Consider the following 20967-nt stretch of genomic DNA (forward strand, 5'->3'; position numbering starts at 1 on the left):
GAAAAAAACGTGTCGGTGGCGTTTTTGGGTCTTTGAGCACAAGAGCTCATTGTTTCGAGTTTTCCGTTTTGTGTTTCACAAACGTGTTACTTTGGCCAACACAGCGACTCCGCCAAAGATTACGCTTTTGCGGCATGTTCCTCAAAGCAAAAAGTTTATCTTGGTAGTTTTAGATCAAAGACCCCCACTGACCTTCATACCGGGACCCAAGTTCAATGGAAATATCGTGATCATTATTCAATTGTCTAATTGCCCTAAGCACCCATCTCAAAGATGTATGTTTCGCCTAACACTACGCTGTCGCATCAGATTAAACGATTCCCTCGGAATCGCCTTCGCTGACAGCCGTGACCTAACTTTGACATGTGATAGGACAGCGACCTTAAAAGGTGCATCTAAATTATGTTGCCCAAAAGACCGGCTGTTAGTTTTTATAGTTACGCAATTTTCCAACGCGGCTACGCTGTACCGTTTACAAGTTATTCTGGAAAGAAACATCGGGGGCGTCAAACTGACCCCCGCCCGGGTGCGCGTTGATAGTGATGCACTTACGTTGGGCAATATTCATCCATTCCGAACTTGACTCAATATATCCAGAATCGAGGCGATATATACCAGAACACTTTAATTCCTCTTGGGATTTCAGCCACTTGATTTGGTAGCACTGCAGAAAACACCATATCTTACCTTACCTTGCACTTTTCAGTCATTTAGAAAGAGACAAGCTTTCGGATCCCGTTCGCGCCTAGCTCGTATATGGTTAATAACCGGGCTTGGTCTTGGATTGAAATATGGTACATTTTGCAGAGAAGTGATTGATTCAACCTGAACGTGAAGAAGCGAAGGGACTTGGACAGACCAGGGCAGTGCAACACTGATTATTCCAAAGTTTCGTCAAGGAGGCATCAAAATATACTATAAATATACCAGCATCGAGGTTAAGATGAAATTTGTTATTGGGTACCAAAAGGTGACAGTGGTGAGCTAGCGGGCATTTTTGGTGTAAGCTGTGCGAACCGCGTAATTGTAATCGCGTAATCGTATCAGTCGTGAAGCGCTTGGAGTTGGGGCGGGGTAGTGTGCGGCTAGGGGGCTGTCGTGGTCGTATTGTTGTACAGGAATTCACAGTGGCACCTGGTTAAGTTAAGTTATCTTGGTCTGCGCCCCTACACATTATGCTTAGGTCAACACATTACGGCTTCAAGTAAGCATTCTGCAGCATAATGGTCACATTATGACAGTTTCCCGCGCGCTGATTCTGCTGCGAACAGCCCGGCTAAGGCTACCGGTTCCTGAGTGCTGCATGGTAATGGCTGGTCAGCATGTTCTAAGGCTCATCCATGCTGGAGTTGAGAAAATTGTTGTTTGTCAATAATATATATGTACATATGAGACAAAAATATGATATATATATATATATATATATATATAGTTATATATATACTATATATAGGCAATATATAGCCATATCTAGTCATATAAATCCTTAAGATGCAGTCGCTGTGCTAAGCAAACGTGAGAGAGAGTTGTTAGAGAGAAGGGATTATATAATTATAATCGTCTATACATACCTCTAAAAATTTACTAGGCAGTGTGATGCGGACGACCGGGCTACAGCCTGTATAGGGTTCCTAGCTTTATTGTGTCCGACGTATCCAGAGCCGGCTGTCCTCAGCGCGGCCAGAGGTAAACCAGGCACTGGGCCAGGTGCTTGAAAGTGAGTGTTCCAAAATTATATCTCACTTAGTTGAAAAGTGTTGGCGGCAACGGGATTCTATCGCATCCTTAGATAATCGCGGCGTATGCATGGGTCTATAGTTTCCCTTAAAGGACTGCAACGGCATACACTTTTGATCCGGAATTAAAAAAAAACAAAGACGGAAGCTTAACATGGTTTGTACTTTTATGCATTTATACGCTCAAGATTTAGAAAGCTGTGGACCCGAAAAAATGCCGTTTTAACCGGAGACGCTATGTTTCCTAGTCATGAAATGTGTGCCGTTGCCTGCAGTATTTTATCCTAGACTGACACCCATCAAAACTACCGTCCAGTGGAAACTGTTCCGGTCGTTGATGGCGGCACAACGCTGTAGACATATTTTAGTCGACACTGGACGAAGCCTGCGGGCTTAAAGAATTGCCAGCGGTGCCCCTCGAGTAGCCCCCAATGCGGGTGAAGGCACGATGTCGTCAGGATTCAAGTCTATCCCGAATGAAGGAGCGGGTACATGGCCATTATATCTTCACCACATCTTCGGTAATGCACAGAAGTAGGTCAAAATGCTGCTTTCGTTGTATATATATATATATATATATATATATATATGTATATATATATATATATATGTATGTATATATATAAATGGTTTATCTCTGGTAATTGCAACCATTTTAGTCGTGCGCCGTTGCACCCGCTCACAAGCTTTTGGTCCGTACGGTTAAACAGTCCCCACACAAGATCACCGTACTCCCCACGTGCGGTCCCACGAGGGCCTTGTACAGCAAAGGTAGTTTTTTCACGTCATTGTAATATAAGCTCTTCAAAGTATAAATACAAGCTAAAAAAAATGGCAGCTTCAAAGGGCAATAACATGACGAGTTGTACGTTTTGGATGTGTCTTGAACTGAACTTGACCCCATTTTTGGCAAATAACAAGTCACCCAGTCTGAGATTCAGTTTGGCTGCAGTAATACCACATGGGTATCACCGGCGTATGCTTCCCACTCCCTATAATGGTGTGAATCAACAACCTTGCACGAAAGCCATGCGTTATGGTATCAGTACACGTACAAGACAATTTCGAATACTCCTAGCTCCTTCATTCGGCTCTATGTGACAAATGCTGCGAACAAATATCGTTTTAACCTTACATCCATTGCCAGCGAGTTCACATCAGCCGACGCATAAATCTGCGCTGCAAGCGGCGCTTGATTAAGCGAGGAGGTTAGAAATGCTTTCAGCTGAGTGCTTCGTGATGTCCACAACAAACAAAAACAAAGAGGCAGTGCCAAACTGTCAAACACTTAAAGATTGGAAGTCCAAAATCGGCGAGTGCGCCGCCGGGGCGGCGATCGGTGGAAATCGGACGAGAACGGAAAGGGATCAAGATGGGACGCGTGGTGGCAGCGGATCGAGTGTGATGATCTCTCCACCTCTCTCTCTCCTCTCTCCTCTCTTCTCCGTTCTCTCTTCCCGTTGTCACTCTCCAAATACGAATCGCTCTGGTATCTTCATCTCCTGCTTCTCGTCCTCTCTCTCTCTCTCTTCCTCTCTCATGAAAGCCCCAGACGGGACCGGGCCGAAATGGAGGAGTAACCGGTCTGGTCCGGACGACGGCGGCACGGGAGCCGCACGAAACCTGACGCGTTGGGGCCGGGCGGGACGGGACCGGATGACATCGAACGGACTGACAGAACGAGAAAGGACGGGACAAGACTGGGCGGAATCGAATGTGACCAGACAAAACCAGGCAGGGACCGGGTGGGACCACACAGTTTGGAGTGGGACTGAATGGAACCAAACAAGGCCAGATGGGCTATATGGGACCATACGAGACCGGATGTGAAAAGACCGAGCCCGCCTGGTATTGGTTGGTCCCGTCCATTTCGGTCCTGTTTAGTCCTCTTGCTATTGGTTACGTTTCATGCCGTGCAATCACATCTTCGCGCCAGGTTCTATTTGGCCCCGCCGGCTTTGACCAGTCCATCCAGACCCATCCGGTTCCACCCGGTCTCGTCTGAACCCATCACGTTCCATAATGTTCCTTCTGGTCCCGTTCGGCAGCGTCTGGCTCCATTCGGTCACGTCCGCTGCCTCCCAATGCCACCTGATCCCACAGCTAGCAGGTCGGAAGAGTCTTGTCCTCCACCCCTTCTGTTCCGTAAGGTCACGTTCGTGGAACGCTGGGTACCGTAGACCTAGAGGTGTGAGACACACACAGACGCAGGAATTTCAAACCCTGTATCTTGCGTTCGCGTTTCTTCGATCGCGGATGCCGTTGGTGGGTTAAGCTGTTGCTTAAAAGGTAATGATTATCTAAGGCATCTAAAGAACGACTTGGTAAGTTAGAACATAGCATTCTATCGGTGTCCGTCTCATTTAAGGCGCCCTTACAACGGTCAGTGTGCATGCTTACTTTTACAAACGTTTCATGTCAGTCTGGCCACACTTTTAACACGATATGTAACCAGGGCTGTGTTGTTTCCCTGAAACAGGATCAGAAGCATTAAAGGAGAAAATGACCAACAAGTGCATGTGTGGGTATGTGTGTTTCTGTGTGTGCGTGTTTTCGTGTATGTGCGTGCGTGCGTGCGTGCGTGCGTGCGTGCGTGTGTGCATGCGTGCGTGCGTGCGTGCGTGCGTTCACGCAACTAACTACAAAATTTCCCGGCATAGAGCACAAAAGACATTCTCAATACGCGTTCGAGTGGTGGTCAAATGGACCACCCCTCGAAGCCCTTTCCAGAATGCTTTCAGAAAGACACGGCGTAGCTGCGTCGAAGTTTGCATACTGTAAATAATTGAACAGTGGATCGTTTGGTATCAAAGGTTCAGGACACCTTGTAAGGTCGCTGACCTACAGCGAGTCGAAATCCGGCTATGGATTCGGCATAGTCAATTTCTAGGAAATCGCTCAATCTGATGAAACAACGAGGTGTTAGACGAAATAATGCACCTTTGAGATGCTTTCTTAGGCAACACAACAATTGAATGAGCAGACTCCACTAACCTGAGGTCAGTATAAAGGTCAGACCAAGGTCAAAACCAACCTGTTCTATTACTCTAGGGCCTGCTATATAGCTTTTGGTGCTCATTTCGGATTAATGGATAACACGAACTGCATTATACATCTTCCATGGACTTCTTAGAGGTCGGAATGGGTCACTGACTTGAAATGATATTGGTCAAACTTTTTTAGGAACATGCTGCCAAGCATCATCTTTATCGCTTATTCAAATGCAAAACTGAAGGCAGTCTTGTATGATTATCGTTGACATGATCTTCAAAGAGTCAACAAGGTCACTGATCTTAAATCTGCACGTGACCTTTTGCTTAGAACAGGTGTCTAGGTTTTAGGACACTTTGGAGGCCAACCTGGAAATTGATTTCGTTTGACCTTATCTGACCCGGAGGTTATAAGCTAGGAGCCTTAAACGTTGACCTAAGTGAGTTCATAACCAGGATAACACACCCTGTGAGCAAGTGTCTGTAGCTCTCTTAGTTTCTGAGATCTCAAGGGGTCGCATTAACCCACCCGTGCGAAGGGTAGCCAACCGACCACCCGGGCGCGTGTTAAAACGTTCTTACTAGCCCATGGGAGAACGGCGACCAATAAGCACACTGGGCGTTTGGAGGCATCTTATCGCGGACGACATTCTTCATTTTAAGAGAAATTCGAACTTTGCTTGCGGTGTCCCTTGTCCCATCGCGAGTGGTTCACTTTTCTCCGACCCGCACGACCTCCAGGTATCTTACCTTGAGAACCTAGCTTGGCGGATGTTCTTCAGCTCTTCAAACGTGATATCTCCATGGAGTTTCTCGACCTTTTCCTCCATCTTTGATCCTGCAAAGCGTAAGTTTTCAAATGAAGGAAGTCGCACTGACACACCGTACGTAAAACGATGACTTCACAGCGTGGGCAGTAATGTCCGTCTATTCACGTTTCAGTGTCACTTTTTCTCTGCTGAAAATAGTCTCAGAAAATTAAAACGGCTTTGGCTACAGTGACGTCAAGGATGAACTCTTAAAAAGGGTATGACTGAGTTGCAGGGAACAGTGGCGGCGGAGCTATGTTCGAGTTGAAGGGGTCGCAACCCCTTAAGCGCCAAATAGGCTCCTCCAAGACTAGATAGTGGGCCCCTGACAAGTGGGAATAGGCCTTTTAGGGTCAATAATAGGCCCTCGTCAGAGTGGCCTCGCAGCGCATAGGCGTCGGAAGGCCCTAAAAATTTGGGATAACCAGGCTCAGGGTGTAACTTAAGACTTTGTACTGGGAAGCACGCCCGTGTACTGGAGGGGCAGGGAGGCGATCAAAGCTGGAGGGCACTGTCCGCTCTTTATTTGCGTCATAAGTTTTGGAAATAAATAAATGTCAGGTTCACCGTGCTAAATGTACATCTACAGCTGTTTCCCACTGGTGTACAATTATTTGACTCATCAATGCCTTTTGGGAAAGAAGACTATCCAGCTTCCTGAGAAATTTGTCAATTTCAACGTTATTTTTCCTGGGAGACGAAGTTCCACGAGCAGGTGAATATTCTGGGTCATTAGGGAGGCGTCTGCCTTCACAAGGTAGATGTCAAAATAAAGGCTTGGGTACAGGCTGGTCAGAGTTTTGCATGCTGGTCAGTGGCTCGTAATACACCGGAATTTTCGTGTGCCCAGATTTCGCCGGCTGCTTTTCAGAGATGACATTTGTCGCAGCATTTTTGGCGAAAACAAATTCGGAAGCTCGAATACTCACTGCCAAAAACCAGGTGGCAAAAACATAAGCCCAGAGGTTCTGGTGTAAAAAAATCGAATCACAGAGACCTTCTTTCGGATATTCCTTATCTGAGCCTTGCTCCCGTCCGCCATCGGTAGCCATTACCCCGGCCAGGCTGTCACCCCATGACTGGCTGTCAACTGATCGTGTGGCTACTTTGCTGCATGTTTATGGATCAGAGTTACTGCTTATTGGTGTGAAGCATATATTGGACATCTGCTACAGTGTCTATTTTTGATTTATCTTCTTTTACACCACGCCAAGGAAAAATAGGCCTTCGGGGAGCTGCATGCCTTAGGCATGGATTGGTCGACCGGACATTAATTGCCCTTCATTGAACTTAGCCGATGTGGTCCGGCTTTTGGGCGAGTTGGGCCGGCAGATAATTTCGGAAAACTATCCGGAATGCTGGAAAATTTTCCGGAACAGCGTTCGGTACTAGCCAACACGGAAAGCTATTCCGAGATAATTTTCCATACCGAGAGAGAATGCCGGAAAATTTTCAGAGCGTTGTCAAGGCGGAGAATCCGTTTTCACTACGCCTAGCTATTTTTTGGCTGTGGCTGGCCCACGTCGAGACGAATTTGGAGGATGATTTCTGGAGCTGGCGAGCTAAATAGATAATCTCCGTGTAGGAACACCGGAGAGATATTTATTCACCGAATAATTTTCCCTCGGCCTAACGCGCCCTTTGTATGTACGCTAGAGCGTAACGAGACACTTGCCTGGGGAGAACGGCGCATGGCTGACAGAGACGCCCTGATGGTAAACCCCAAACAAGAAAAAATTGTCGGACTTGTTAACTTGTTATCACTTGTCATAACTTGAAATCACTTGTTGGAGAGCCTTGAGAAAGGGGAGGCACAGAGTTGGCAAAAACCTAGTGATGGCGAAAGCTCCCCATTCCCTCCCAAAGCAATATACCCGTATAGCTGGGTTGATAACGCGGAGTAACGGTTTTATTTGCATCGTTTTCTCTACCTTTTAACCAGGAAAGAAACAGAATGCAGAGGCTACCGCGAGACCAATTCTGTTTGTATTTTGAAGTCACTGAACGGCAGAAATCAGACTTTGAACAGCTGCATTAAATAAATCATCGGCGCTATTCATTTTACAATGGTTCAGGGGACTTTCTTAAACCGGTAATGTTCAGAAGCTTTGCGAGATCTTTTTCTGAGTTTTTTCAGAGATATTAAGGGCCCCTGGACGTAGATTGCAGATCAAGATGGGGCCCAGAACTTATACTGGCATACGACCGCATGCTCGTCTCGCAATGTTCAACGTTCAGCCAGAATCGATCACTGAGAAACATTTATGTAACATGGTTTTGTGCATGAGCGCTCGCTAGCGTTAGTAGCGACCTCGACGCCCGACGTTGCAGTCTCCATAGACCGCGTAACGTCAGCCTTAAGGCTGACAATAAGTGGCGGCCAACGGGCAGTGCGAAAGTGATAACACATCTGAGGGAGTATTTTTGTACGCTTTTGGACATCAATTCGTATGTTTAGAAAGTAGTCCAGATGTATATATCACCAGTGCGATTTTTAGATTGGCAGGAAGGACAAATTAGCTTTTACAGCACCGCGAAGTGTTGCTGAAATCTGGTGCCGGGACTGAAAGATTAAAGGTAGACTGGTAGATTAAAGGTATCGCTATTTTTCGTGCTGCTGTAACTGTTAAATTGGCCAGACGGACATCCTCAAAACATTTTTAAAACACGGTGCAGTCTATCTTCAAATGTTTCAAATTTACTTTGAAAGACTATCAGAAGCATTAATTCAAGCCGGACCATTCTCGTACGCACGCCACCCGACGCCTGGCATTACTTGCAGCGACCAACGCCGCTCGGTTTTGCTTTAAGCTTGGGGAAGAAAACCAACTTTCGGCATTGCAGTCCCCATGGGCCTCACGGCATCGGCCCCGAAGCAAACACTCGGTGGGCGTCAACGGGCGGCAAAAACAACTGTATATAGCAAACTGGTACTTTGAAACGCGTTATACCATAAATTCGTATACGTTCAGATGATATTTCCGCGTAGATTTCGCTTGTGCAATTTTTAAGATTGATAGCGCGGAACAGATAAAACATTGCAAAGCATCACGAAATCATGACGCAATGGCGTACTCGCGATCACTTCTTGTTGCCGTAACTGATAGTTTCATTCAGAGAATCAACCTCGAAATCGCACTATCACAAAATCGTAAATTAGGGTCTTTTAAATGCCCCGTTCGGATTAAGTAAAGGCTGTGGCGCTCTAAGATGGACATGTTGGTGACCCATCGCCGATACTGTCAGTCTAGGGCCAAACTCGGATTTCACCAATCGGATGTATATACATTGCGGTGCCCCCGGAAATTTTTGCCCCTTGGAATGAAGATTTTGACGCCCCTCGCCCAGGAGAACGATCCAAGATATAGTTTGGAGTGGGAAGCGTAAACGTTGTTGCGCTCCTGGAATTTGATGTTCCGTGAGAATTAAGGTTTGGGGCCCTTCGTGGTGCCCTTTGGAATTAGGGTGACAAGCAAAAATGAAAGGTCCCGATGCCCGGCATGATGGTTTAGCGTTCTTTTTACTGAACGTGCCGATCGAGAATTTCATGAAGTGGAAGCGGCATGGAGATCGTGGTACCGGTGGGATTCGGTGGCTTCGAAATTAATGATTGAGGCACTTTGCGGTGCCTCTTGAATTTGGTGCCCCTTGGAACTAGGCGCTATGGGTCTCCAATGAAAGTGTTGGTATTCCTCCACGATATATTTTTATGCCACGAAGGGACGTCACGAAATTATTGGTGGTCCAAGGGGATGGCGGGGATTCCCCCCCCCCCCCCCTCTCTAGATCTATCCCTGTTTCTAACCGCATTGCCGATTACAAGCAGAACAATCGAACACCAAGCTTCGACGGTCGTGGAGCATTGCCACCACGCCATTTAGCAAAGTAGCTTCTGTGGCCTCAGCGGCCGGTGCTTCCGGGGAGGACCCATGGCCAGCTACTCAAAATCGCTGCTCTCCCGCAGCCTCCTGGATGGTCTCGAAACGCGCCATTCATGGGCTTGCACAGCATCCACTCAGACAGGGAGATGTCATGATGCTAATGGTGGTTGTATTTTCTGCGGAAAAATAGTCGGACTTTGAACTAGACCAGGATGAATGTGAAAAATCGCTATATCATGTTTTTAGAAGTTGTGAGGCGTCAATGAAGAAACATTATTAAGATGATCACGCCCATCTGCTTCTCTGCGCTCATCCACAACATACGACTTCTTGAGCATGTGCACAAATTGAAAGATTGAGTGCCATCAATATAATCGTTTTTTTAGTACTACTAAGAGATTTTGAGGCGTTTAATGGAGACACATAACTGAGATGATCACGCCCATCTGCTTCTCTGTGTTCATCCACAGCATACGCCCTCTTGAGCATGAGCACAACTCGAAAGATTGGGTACCGTCAATATAATCGACTTTTAACACTACTAGGTCGTTAGCCAGTGCATTCTGGCTGTTAAATTGAAGGGTCGATAACTCAACATAGAACTTCGAGCCAATAAAGCCGAAAAAAACATAACCGAAGGGCCTGTTTTTCTTATATCAAGTCAAAATTATTGACCATAACCACAGAATTACGAGAAGAGAGAAAAATGCGTATGGGAAATAGGATGGGTAAGGCTCATGGACTCTCACCCTCACTCCCAATGAAAACGCAAAGTCCACCTCACAAGGCTCTAAAAAAGCACGAACGGGATCTTTGGTGCAAGACAAACTCGGGTTGCTATTTGTTATCTCATTCATCGTACATGACAGGATAAGATCTTATCATTCGCCACATTAAGCAATTGAGGTAGATGGCTTGGTGAAGCTAGCAACAGTGGCATGCATGCTAAGAAAAAAAGTAGCTAAATGCAAATCAAATCTGAAACGTGTGGGGGGGGGGGGGCAGTTAACAATACTGATTCACACATCTGGAAAGCGGAGAGGACAATAGTCCCTTCCGGCCCCTCTGGTCCATACCCATGCCATAGCGTCAAGATGGGCACCTCTTCAGGTCAAATAGGATCATAGGCAGTCCATGACGGGATCTCTACACGTTACAATGGACCCACGTTACGTCAGATACGGGACCTCTACGGGTTAGAATGGGTCCTCGCTGGACCGGAACAGCCTCTTTACAGGCCAGCATGGACCCTCTAACAGACCAGAATGAAACCACAGTCGGTAAGGGCCCTCCACAGGCTAGGATGGGCCCTCCACAGGCCAGAAGGTACCTCCCCTCAGTCAATAACGGACCCTCCGCTGGTCAGAACTGATCGTTGTACAGACCAGAATTCGTCCTGGATAGGCCAGAAATGCCCCCCCCCCCCCCCCCACAGTAAATAATGGCTACCTCTATCGACCAGACCGGTGCCCTCAAGTCAATATGGGCCCTCCACAAACCCCGAATGGGTTTCTGTTGCATGCCAGAATGAAGCCTCCACAGTCGGCAAAACACCTTCCACAGGTTAGAATTAATCCTGTATACGCCAAAATTATCTGCGCCAAAACTCAACATGCCACCCTCCACAGGCCAGAATTGCTACCTGACTATTGTCCGACTACATTTACCCCATGCAGTGCGGATTAAGCTTTTTGACAAGACTTTTGATGCTTCCAGGAGTGACCTGACACTACTGTCATCTCCACGCTTCCACGTGGGTTTATGAAGGCATTGCAGAATCAGCCATTACGGCGCTGGTACAGCAGCTGTGGCACATGACGGGTGGGATTTTGCCCTTGGCACTCTTCCATGTCGATGACCAGAAGCCCAGCGGCGTGCACACGCAGACGCTTTCCTCGAGAGCATGAGCTGAGTAATCCCCCACCGCGAGCCGCGATGATGCGCTCTGGCATTGGTTCTAGCAAGTCTAGGCTTCCAGCACTCGCCGACCTCTTGGGGGGCAGACCTCGCAAGTTCAGACCGCTAGTTTGGCACGGAGCGCCTGTGCATCGATTCGGCTTTTCTACCGCTAACGTCAAGCCGTGAGTCATAACGGTTTTCCAGACGGGCCTGGCGAACGTGCGTGGCATCAACGTCGGCAATGACCCAGCCGAAATCCCCCCCCCAAAAAAAAGAGGAATGGGCATTGAACATGACCGTCCCCGTTCCCGACCGTCCCCGCTTTTCGCCTTAGCGGCGAAAAGCGGACGAGGACATAGACTGATTATGCCAGATCGAGCAGCACTTTGGAATGTGCTCCAGGGAGCCTGCTGGCTCACTGCTGCAGCATGACCGACGAAAGCAGCCAGGTCTTCGCCTCCAGCAGTGCAAGCCTCGCACAGATCAGGACAAGGACTGTTAATGTGAATCGCAGCTTTTAATTGCTATTGTTCGGTTTATTGTTTTCCAAAATGATTTCGCGTTATTTGCAGAATGCAATGTTGAACTGACGTATTTGTTCACAAAACCGTTCTGGAAACGCTAAGTTCCTGAAAGTTCGCTTTTTCTGAAATGCAGCCTCCTTAGTTACACCTCTAAATCTTGATATAAATGTGCCAAAACTCGTGGCACACTCCTTTGCACACTGTAACCAAAAATAGACCCAAGATATTGCACATTTTCACCTTATAGTGTGTTGTAATTTGATACACCATAACACAGCAAACCACACCGTAAAATGACGACCATAGTTTCCTATACGAGAAGACGCGTGGTGCATCTTACCCATGCACCGGGGACCCACTTCGTTACCGGCTTGTCTTCAAGTTCCGCACGCTTCCCAGTATTAATGCTGTCTGTATCCAGGTGAACTTGTGGGGCACGAAATCTGTAAATACAGCACGCTACAGGCGGTGCGTTTCGTATAAGCCATAACTTAAGTCGGCCGGCAACCATTCAGTGTGTGCATTGTTTTTCACATCGCGGATGATCTGTCCATCAGCTTTACGATTAGTTCAGTTATAAGGATGACAATTAATTTTCAAAGAAATCTGACTGAACGTTGTATACCCTTCATCTCAGTTTTCACTAACATGGTTTGATGCCAAAACTCAACGCCGTCATCACAGAACAGCAATATCGGTTCAGTGAAATGTTTTGTGCGCAGCAAAATACAATGAAGCACACGGCGAGAGCGCCAATTAGCTTACTTTGTACATGACCTTTGAAGAAACCACACCAACAACGATTTAAATATTAGCGCCATCCTGATTAGCAGGCGCACCACGGATCTTGCCGGAAGGAGCAAGCGAATAAAATGCGACCGATGACACCAATGTCTGAAGGCTGATGCCGGCGCCAGAAGAACATTTCCAGTCGTTGAAATATTATTTGATGTCAAGCTTAAAACACGGAGCATTGCCCCCCCTCCCCGCAAAAAATACTTGTGGTTAAGGTCGTCTAACCGGCATCTCCTGATATGTTAGCGGTCAATAGTTGTTAGCATAAGGACTGTGATCTTGTACTGCGTGAAAAAGTGAACCGCCGGCCTCCTCTGAACTCATGAGTGACCTTATATTTTATAATATATTATATAATGCAAAGTACGATGATCTCTGTCCCATTGAAGGTTTACTTTACGGCTTTCCGCTGCGATCCAACACGACCGCTGGCCACTCGCCGCCTGACGTGTCTCTTACTTCGTGTGCCCTCCTTCTTGCTCATCAACACGAACCCGCGGGCTGCTGGGTAGCCCTGGTCAGATTCGGGTTGTGAGGCGATCTTCCAGTCCAAGCCATCTTCCACTACGGCGCTGTCAGCTGTCCCGCATTCGCAGCCCGTCCTGCAAGGGCCAGTCAAAGAAATGGACTGCTACGCCGAAAACAGCACACAAGGACAAGTCAAAGGAACATCAACTGCTACGCCGAAAACAGCACACAAGGACAAGTCAAAGGAACATGAACTGCCACGCCGAAAACAGCACACAAGGACAAGTCAAAGAACAACTGCTACGCCGAAAACAGCACACAAGAACAAGTCAAAGGAACATGGACTGCTACGCCGAAAACAGCACACAAGGACAAGTCAAAGAAGCATGAACTGCAACACCAAAAACAGCACACAAGGACAAGTCAAAGGAACATGAACCGTCACGCCGAAAACAGCACACAAGGACAAGTCAAAGGAACATGACCTGCTACGCCAAAAGCATCACGCAAGGACAAGTCAAAGGAATATGAACTGATACGCCAAACACAGCACACAAAGACAAGTCAGAGGAATATGGACTGCTACGACAAAAACAGCACACAAGGGCATGCCGAAGAAATATTAACTGCTACGCCAACAGCGGAACACAAGCAATGAGATGTGCTTGATCTGCTACTTACGCCAACATGCAACGCTTTTCGCAACGCAGTTGAACTAATGTCCTTTTCTTCCGGAGCGAGATACTCTTCGAAAAGTTGAGCTTGTGTCCCTTTCTTACGCATTTTCACATTTTAACCTGCCAGGACAACTAAAACGTGCCAGCACAGGAGAAACCTTTTTCTGATTTTCCTGGATTTAACCATGTGTTTATTTACAATGCGTCTTACGAGACACATCAGTCAGACACGCAAATGCTCATTGACTGCCAGGTACGTAACCTGTAGAGATTAGCAGTCCGAAGTGCCCGCAGACACCAGGCAAATGCATTGGACACATTTCACGACTATCCTAAACGAATTTGGGCGATCTGCGTTAAAGTGCCATCATGTGCGCATGCCAAACTCTCCAAATATCATATCTGTGCGTGCGTGCGTGAGCGCACGTCTGTGTATCCTCTGTCGTGTGAGTGGACCAGAGACGCATCTTCTTCCAAAATGTCCGCCCGCAGACCGAACCGCCTCGGTCAGTTGGGGATCAAACCCACAAAAACCAGCTGAGTTATAATGCTGGCCTAGGGTAGGGCTTGGCCGGCATATATTGTGTTAAATGCAAGTTGCTGTCATTCTTATTAATTTGTATTTTGTTGCAGTGATGCACTTCTTTTTATTGGTTCAAAACCAAAGCTGCTACACTTAAGACGCATGCATAGTAAGCATAACATAGCGTGCCCCTGCCATCTAATGCAGATCATGTTGTGCCATATGCCAGTAATGTTGCTAAAACAGCAGTGAGCAAAGCACCTGAACCCATGAATTTTCTTTGGTACCGCCGTGCAGCTTAAACGCTGTGATGTCAGTCTTCCAGTGCAAATCAGAAAGGACTTGGAAGTTTAAATGGGCCATCACTAAGATGTGCATTATTTCAGTCTAGCTCTCCTCTCAGTAAACCACAGGTTAGGCTTTAAAAATTGCATGCTGTAAAGAAATGATGGATGTTTCAACTGCTCGGAAGTATGTTCAGTTTATTACAATGAAAACGGAAATAAAGCATTATATATATATTATATATATATATATATATATATATTTATAGCTCCAGGAAAGTGGGGTCATGAAACAATGCCAATCGAATTCGTCATTTTCACGATGTGTTGACAACACCTGAATGCGTTGCAAAAGTTCTAATACGAATAATCCGGGCTGCTTAAATATCGTAGCCCTGGCGAAAATCGTATCGGTGTTTATCGTCCTGAATCTGGACGTGTCGAATCAATTTCTGAGTTATTTGCCTGTCAGCTCATTACTTCGTGTTATTGGAACAATGCCGCTATGGGATCGGCACCTGTTCTAGCGCTTGGAAGTAGTCAATCTATCCTCATTTTTACCATACAAATTGCATTGAGCGGCCCATTAACTAGCCTCGAGACAAAGAAGCACAAGTTTGTTAAAGCGTCGTTAGATACACCTTTTCGTTTGCATGCCATTTGCAAACCTGTGCTGTGCCTAGTCACACATTACATGTTTGCTTACACTCCGATGGACATCCATGTAGCGGTGCCCTTTTCAAAACACGCGCGCCAGCAATCCTCGATGAAAGGCATGTTGGGCTCCTTATTCCAGGTGATGCTTTTTGGTCTTCTGTTGGCCCAAAGCCAGTGTTTTGCAGCTGAAGAATTGCGAGCATGGAACAAAACGGCACAGGTTTATCCATTTCAACATTCAAAGCATGACGGTGCGCAATTGCACATGCCAAGGCTCTTTACATTCATAACAACTTCAGTGCCATCGAAACTCTTAGGATGATGACCGTCATTTGCCAGAAGACATTGGTGTTCATTACATCTATTAATCGTCTTCACCTTTACTATAGACATAAAACATACATAGCAGAATGCCTGTGCATGTTTCAAGTAACATACGCGTGGCGCCAGTCTTCTTTATTTTGCCCCAGGTAATCACAGCCAGCACTGAGTAGGCTTCTACTCCATCCACGTGCTCGTTGCAGAACGACATTGGTAGAGGCCGGAAGCCAGGTCCGGCAGCTGTGGCGTTTCCGCATCTGCATCCGCCCCTATGAGCCAGAATGAATCAAACGCATCGTTATCACCTCTCACACAAAACAAGAGTATTCAGAATTCACTACATGGTTGACATCCGCCTAATGCACAGAATATATTAATGTGCAGCCCATGGAAGCAACCAGCCTATTTCAGTTTTATTTTTATACTGCTGAAAAGCAATGCTTAAATAATTGGACTCCCGCCCCGGTGGCTCAGTTGGTCAGAGCGCCTGCTTTCGGGTCCTGACACCCGTGGCGAAGTGGACTCAACTCGCTTTAGACGCTCGCTATTTGCCCTTCACAGGTATGGCCTGCGGTCGGTGGCAGCGGTCGCGCTAAAGGTCAGTTGACGTCACAGGGCAGCCCAGACCGTGCCGAGCATTGCGGCGCGTTTAACTTTCGCTACCACATTCTGCTGATGCCTGGAATTGCGCGATCGGATGGTAGGGGTCATGACTCACACAACAAGGACTACTTAGCGTGGGGCTGTGCTTTCCCTAGAAATTTCATTCAATCTCTTTTTGTTGTTGTTAAAAATTAATACAGTGAAAAAATCATTTGATTCCATCCATTCAAAAGGTTTGAATCAAGTCAAATCTTAAGTCTTCAACACAAAAAAATGCTGGCATTACTCGGGTTGCCATCTTATCCTATACTTCTTATATGAGAGCCTGGAAATGTCGACTGCCGCGAACTTTCTTTCAGGAAATATGTTTTACGTAGCCCAGGATATCCAAATTCGCTTAGTTGCTACCTGTGCAGCACTCGAGCATTTTTCGGAATTCAAGATTGCGACCGCCGCCATATTGAATTTTATCCCTTGAAAATACAGTTTCAAAGTTTTTTTCTCGATGGCTTGGATGTTCGTGTGGCACCACTTTGGGTTTTTTATGATAGGGGAGCACCATTTCGCAATTATTTGTCATGTAAGAGATCAAAAATAAAGTAAAATCGAATTCTCAAAGTCGAACTAATCATAAGTCACCAAATTCTTTGTATTGATCGATCGTACGGCATTTGGTCGTCTTTGCGTACTCATGCAAGGGTACCACTCACAAAAAGCTACACATGCTATAACTTATAATTTTGTAAAGATGTGCTCCATACCCAATGCATACCCCTATAAATAACACGCTTTTCACTGCGGATTAGGTACGTGTAGTCGGAGTTGCTGTCGCGACCCTTTTGACGGAAATGTGTTGTGTAACTAGTGGATGTAGCTAAGAGAGCAAAGTTAATCTGATTGCTGCTTCCGCAACTTTACACATTTCCCAGAATTCAAGATGGCCGCTACTACCATGTGAATGCCGGCCCATTTTCAAAGTTTACCTGGGCGACATGGAGGGTCGTGTGATATTATTTAAATGGAATTCTCGATCGCATGAAGCCGATTTTTGTAGTCAATTTGAATGTATGCGGTCAACGTCGAGGCCAAATCGCAAGCAAAAGGTCAAACTTGATTAAAAATAACCTGATATATGCCGTTGTTGTCTTCCCGTACTACTCATAAGGTACAACTAGCAGCAGCAGTGTTGCAAACCATGATAAAATAGACTATGTTTATATACACGGCGTATGTGTATATGAGACTGCAATGCATACATAGACATTACTGTCGGCTGCGATGAACTTAAGTGTCCATTTGGAAACTCGTCGCTGCAAAGCGATACGCTTTGTGTCAGGCGACTCTGCCAGGATGTGGTATCTTAGCTTACAAATCGTGCTCCTTTAGATTGATATCCGGGAGTAGAAACAAAAAAAGAGGTCTTTGCGCGCTCATTCGCGATTTTCAAAAGTTCCTGAAGTCCCATCATAGTGACTTTGACTTGAAGCAAGACTGTCTGTGTCTACGAAATAGTGTAAGGCGAAAGGCAGCAAGGCCAACGTGGCTGGGTACAGGTTAAACAGCATACAATTACAAATAAGCATAGTGATATCACGTCAGATCCTCTGGGGTAGAGTGATTACCATACCCATTTTTTTCAGGTTTCAGCTTTTTCCAGTTCCAGGCCCTCCCGTTTGTCGTGCTGGTGATGCCGCCACCGAACGCTACGCTGTGCCCTGCCCTTGCCAATGCTCTTGCTGTGTGCCTGAGCGTTACTAATTAAATTAAAAATGCATGGCAAAGCCAGACACAGCTGGACAACTGGCAAGCGATGCACGTTGTGAACTAAAGGGCAAGCTCTACGCAAGTGAACCGCGGCCCGGTTAAACTTCATTACACCTTCCGTTACATGGGGATGCTACTTCCAATCGCAGGGATTTGCGAGGTTGGATCTGCAAGCTCTATCAGCTAAAATTCGGTATCACCGGTATAGTGATATTCATCGCGAATTTTCAGCCCTGTAGTTTCCTGCCTCGTGCCACGCCACACCTCGTCTTACTGGCACGGACATGCGCACAAGTTGGTCTGAATGTATGCTGGTCTTGATGAATGCAAGAATCCAAGGAAGCTGGATGGTTGCATCACAGTGCTTACTTTCCAAAAGCAGCGAATTCTGTCTTAGCTGCATTGCAGGCGTCCAGGCAGTGCCGGAACAGCTTGACGGGGTGTTTCGACCAGCTCACTGGCTCCGTTGCGCAGCTCCATCCCCCTGGAACTGGAGAGCGATACAGTTCATCGGGATTTGCGGGCGTTGCCTGCTTTGCTTGCTGCTTTGCCTGCCTGCTTTGCATTTACCGCACTGCATGCGAATGCTCATGCATTACACCATGCATTGCATCATGCATCTGCATGCATCGAGTCCGCAAAGCGCTAACCTTTCGAGTTCTCTTAATTCTAAAAGATGTAAAAAAGCACGGATGTTTTTCATTGATTAAGTATTACCAGTGTTTTTAGGGCTCGTGATCACTCCTAGAAGCCAACGAAATAAACAGACACCGCTTCGCATCCTTTTATTCATAATCTGAAATAAACTTTCTTTGACAGGGTCTGGACGCACATACCATTAACGAACGCTTCTCTGTCGTGAAGCAGGAACCCTTCTCCGGGTGAGAGCGGCTTGCTGCTTTGAGCTTCCACCCATGTTTCAACGTCGAATTCAGGTCATCCTCCTTGAGGCTTCCACAGGCGCAGGTCATCCTGGGTGCATCCGCCAGCAGTTAACCCGACATTGACCGGGCTCCTCAGCAGCACACCATTGGCTGGCGGGGACAGATTTCACCCCTCCCCTGTTTATCTCAAGAATGGCTGGACCGAATTCACAAAGTTAAATCGCAACCGATAGCACCGTAGCGTGCAGTCTCAAACCACGCAACAAACTTGAATTTAAGTTTGTATTAAGGTCATAGGTCAAGGTCAAATTCTGAAACAATGCCGCTTTGGAATATCTGCCCACTCCCACGACGTATTTCATTTACAAGCGCATCTCATTGTGTGGAATCACTGCGCCTTGATCAAGCGTGCTACATGGGAAGGTATTCAATGTTACGCGCGCTCGTCAGGCACGGCCAAGGTCACGTGCCGTGCCAATTAGAGCGGCACCTTGGTGTTCATATCTGTTCTGGTCTCTTTATTTACGTGATATGTGAACCATCTTAACGTGAAGTGGCGAGCCTTGACGCAATTATGGGTATAAGACAGGTGAGCATGAGCGGCTGCCTGTTCATAAATCATCCAAGGTCAAAGAGATGCGTTTACTTTGGATGGCAATTGTGTCATAGAATTGGAAGTGCGAAAGCCATCGTCTACGGTCTGCCTGTGATACTCCCTGTGATATCCACCTATCAGGATATAGATCTTGATTGTTCTGTTCACGCTGAACAATGATAGACGCTAACCGTTTGAACACCCGGGGGTGCCGATAAGGTAGTGGTTAAAGGGAGTGCTCCACATTTGAAGATATTGAATCAAGCATGCAAATACGTTAAAAATTATCACTCATAACTGTTATATACTTTTAAGTGGAAAAACTGCCCCAGACACCACAATTTCTCTATTTAGTAAATATGTTCCTCAATACGAGTTTGTTAGATTGCGTCATTGTACCTTGTACAACGTTAATTAGGAGCCGATTGGCGGCCCTGCTTTCTGGAAATTGTGCCACGAGCAGCAGATATGAACGACCCGACAATTTTATCTTTCTTGGTCTTGGTCGACAAATAGATAATGGAATAACAGCATTTTAATGACGTTATTATGATGTCATACATCCCAAGGTGACCCTGAAGTCCCTCCCACCAATACTCTACAAAATTTAACGCCCTTTCGGCTCAGGAGCCAGAAAGTTTTATGTCTTAAAAAAGGACATGACCGTGAGCGGTATCGAAAGGTTCAGCAGCTATTCCAGTTCAAAATCCCATACAAATGTGGATCACTTCCTTTAACGCGCCTGCGTTAACTATTGCGCACCTAGGAAACTAGGGGTGCGGGGTTCGATTCTCCGCAATGGCAGCCAGCCCTGCCAGGGTGACGGCAGGCGACGCCATGTAGCCTCAGCGGCTGAGTGCGTCGTAGAGCTCAATGTCGACGACGTGTGGACACTCAGGACGAGCAATACAATACGACACAATCCCATCCAATGCAACACAATACAATACGACACAATCCCATCCAATACAACACAATACAATACGGCAGTCAGATTGGAAAATAACAGCTTTCAACGGGACGGCTCAACTTAAAACTAGCACTCACGGCCCAGCTATTACAAAGCGATCCGTGCATGCCTCCATGCACCCTTCCAAAGTAGTGACGTATCCAGGAGATCGCCAAACTAGCCGGAGGGGGATTTTGGAGACCCACCATAGCCTAAAGTCTGAAACCCACGGCAGGTCATCAAGTCATGGCATAAACACATGAAACATAGGCATGTAGGAACTTCGGCCTTTCAAGGTACCGGGTGCAGATAACCAGCGTAGTTGACGCGCCCTAAAGCCGCACACACACGCGCGCACGCACGCACGCACGCATACACCACCCCACACCCACACCCCACACACCCACACCCACGCCCACCCCACACCACCCCCCCACCCCCACCCCATATATATAATATATATATATATATATAATATTATATATATATACATTGTTTATTGCATATCAGAGAAAATTCCATGTTTACATCCTCTTGGGCGTTTTTACGACGAGCAAGTAGGTCAAAAACGCGAAATGTTATGACCTTGCTCAAAGACACGCTGTGTC

The 20967-nt window shown here is 46.6% G+C and overlaps 1 long non-coding RNA gene across 1 annotated transcript; it reads right to left on the minus strand.

Annotated features, from left to right (window-relative positions):
- Positions 1-12242: 12242 nt before the first annotated feature.
- On the minus strand, positions 12243-18867 carry LOC119102228 (uncharacterized). The gene is made up of 6 exons (XR_005094673.1): positions 18768-18867; positions 18301-18421; positions 15682-15833; positions 15293-15428; positions 13094-13236; positions 12243-12282 (listed from the first exon to the last, which is right to left on the minus strand). It is a non-coding gene; the product is annotated as an uncharacterized LOC119102228 (long non-coding RNA).
- Positions 18868-20967: the final 2100 nt, after the last annotated feature.

The sequence above is a fragment of the Pollicipes pollicipes genome, unplaced genomic scaffold (genome assembly GCF_011947565.3).
Source record: "Pollicipes pollicipes isolate AB1234 unplaced genomic scaffold, Ppol_2.1 Scaffold_5724;HRSCAF=6776_pilon_pilon_pilon, whole genome shotgun sequence".
Taxonomy (NCBI): domain Eukaryota; kingdom Metazoa; phylum Arthropoda; class Thecostraca; order Pollicipedomorpha; family Pollicipedidae; genus Pollicipes; species Pollicipes pollicipes.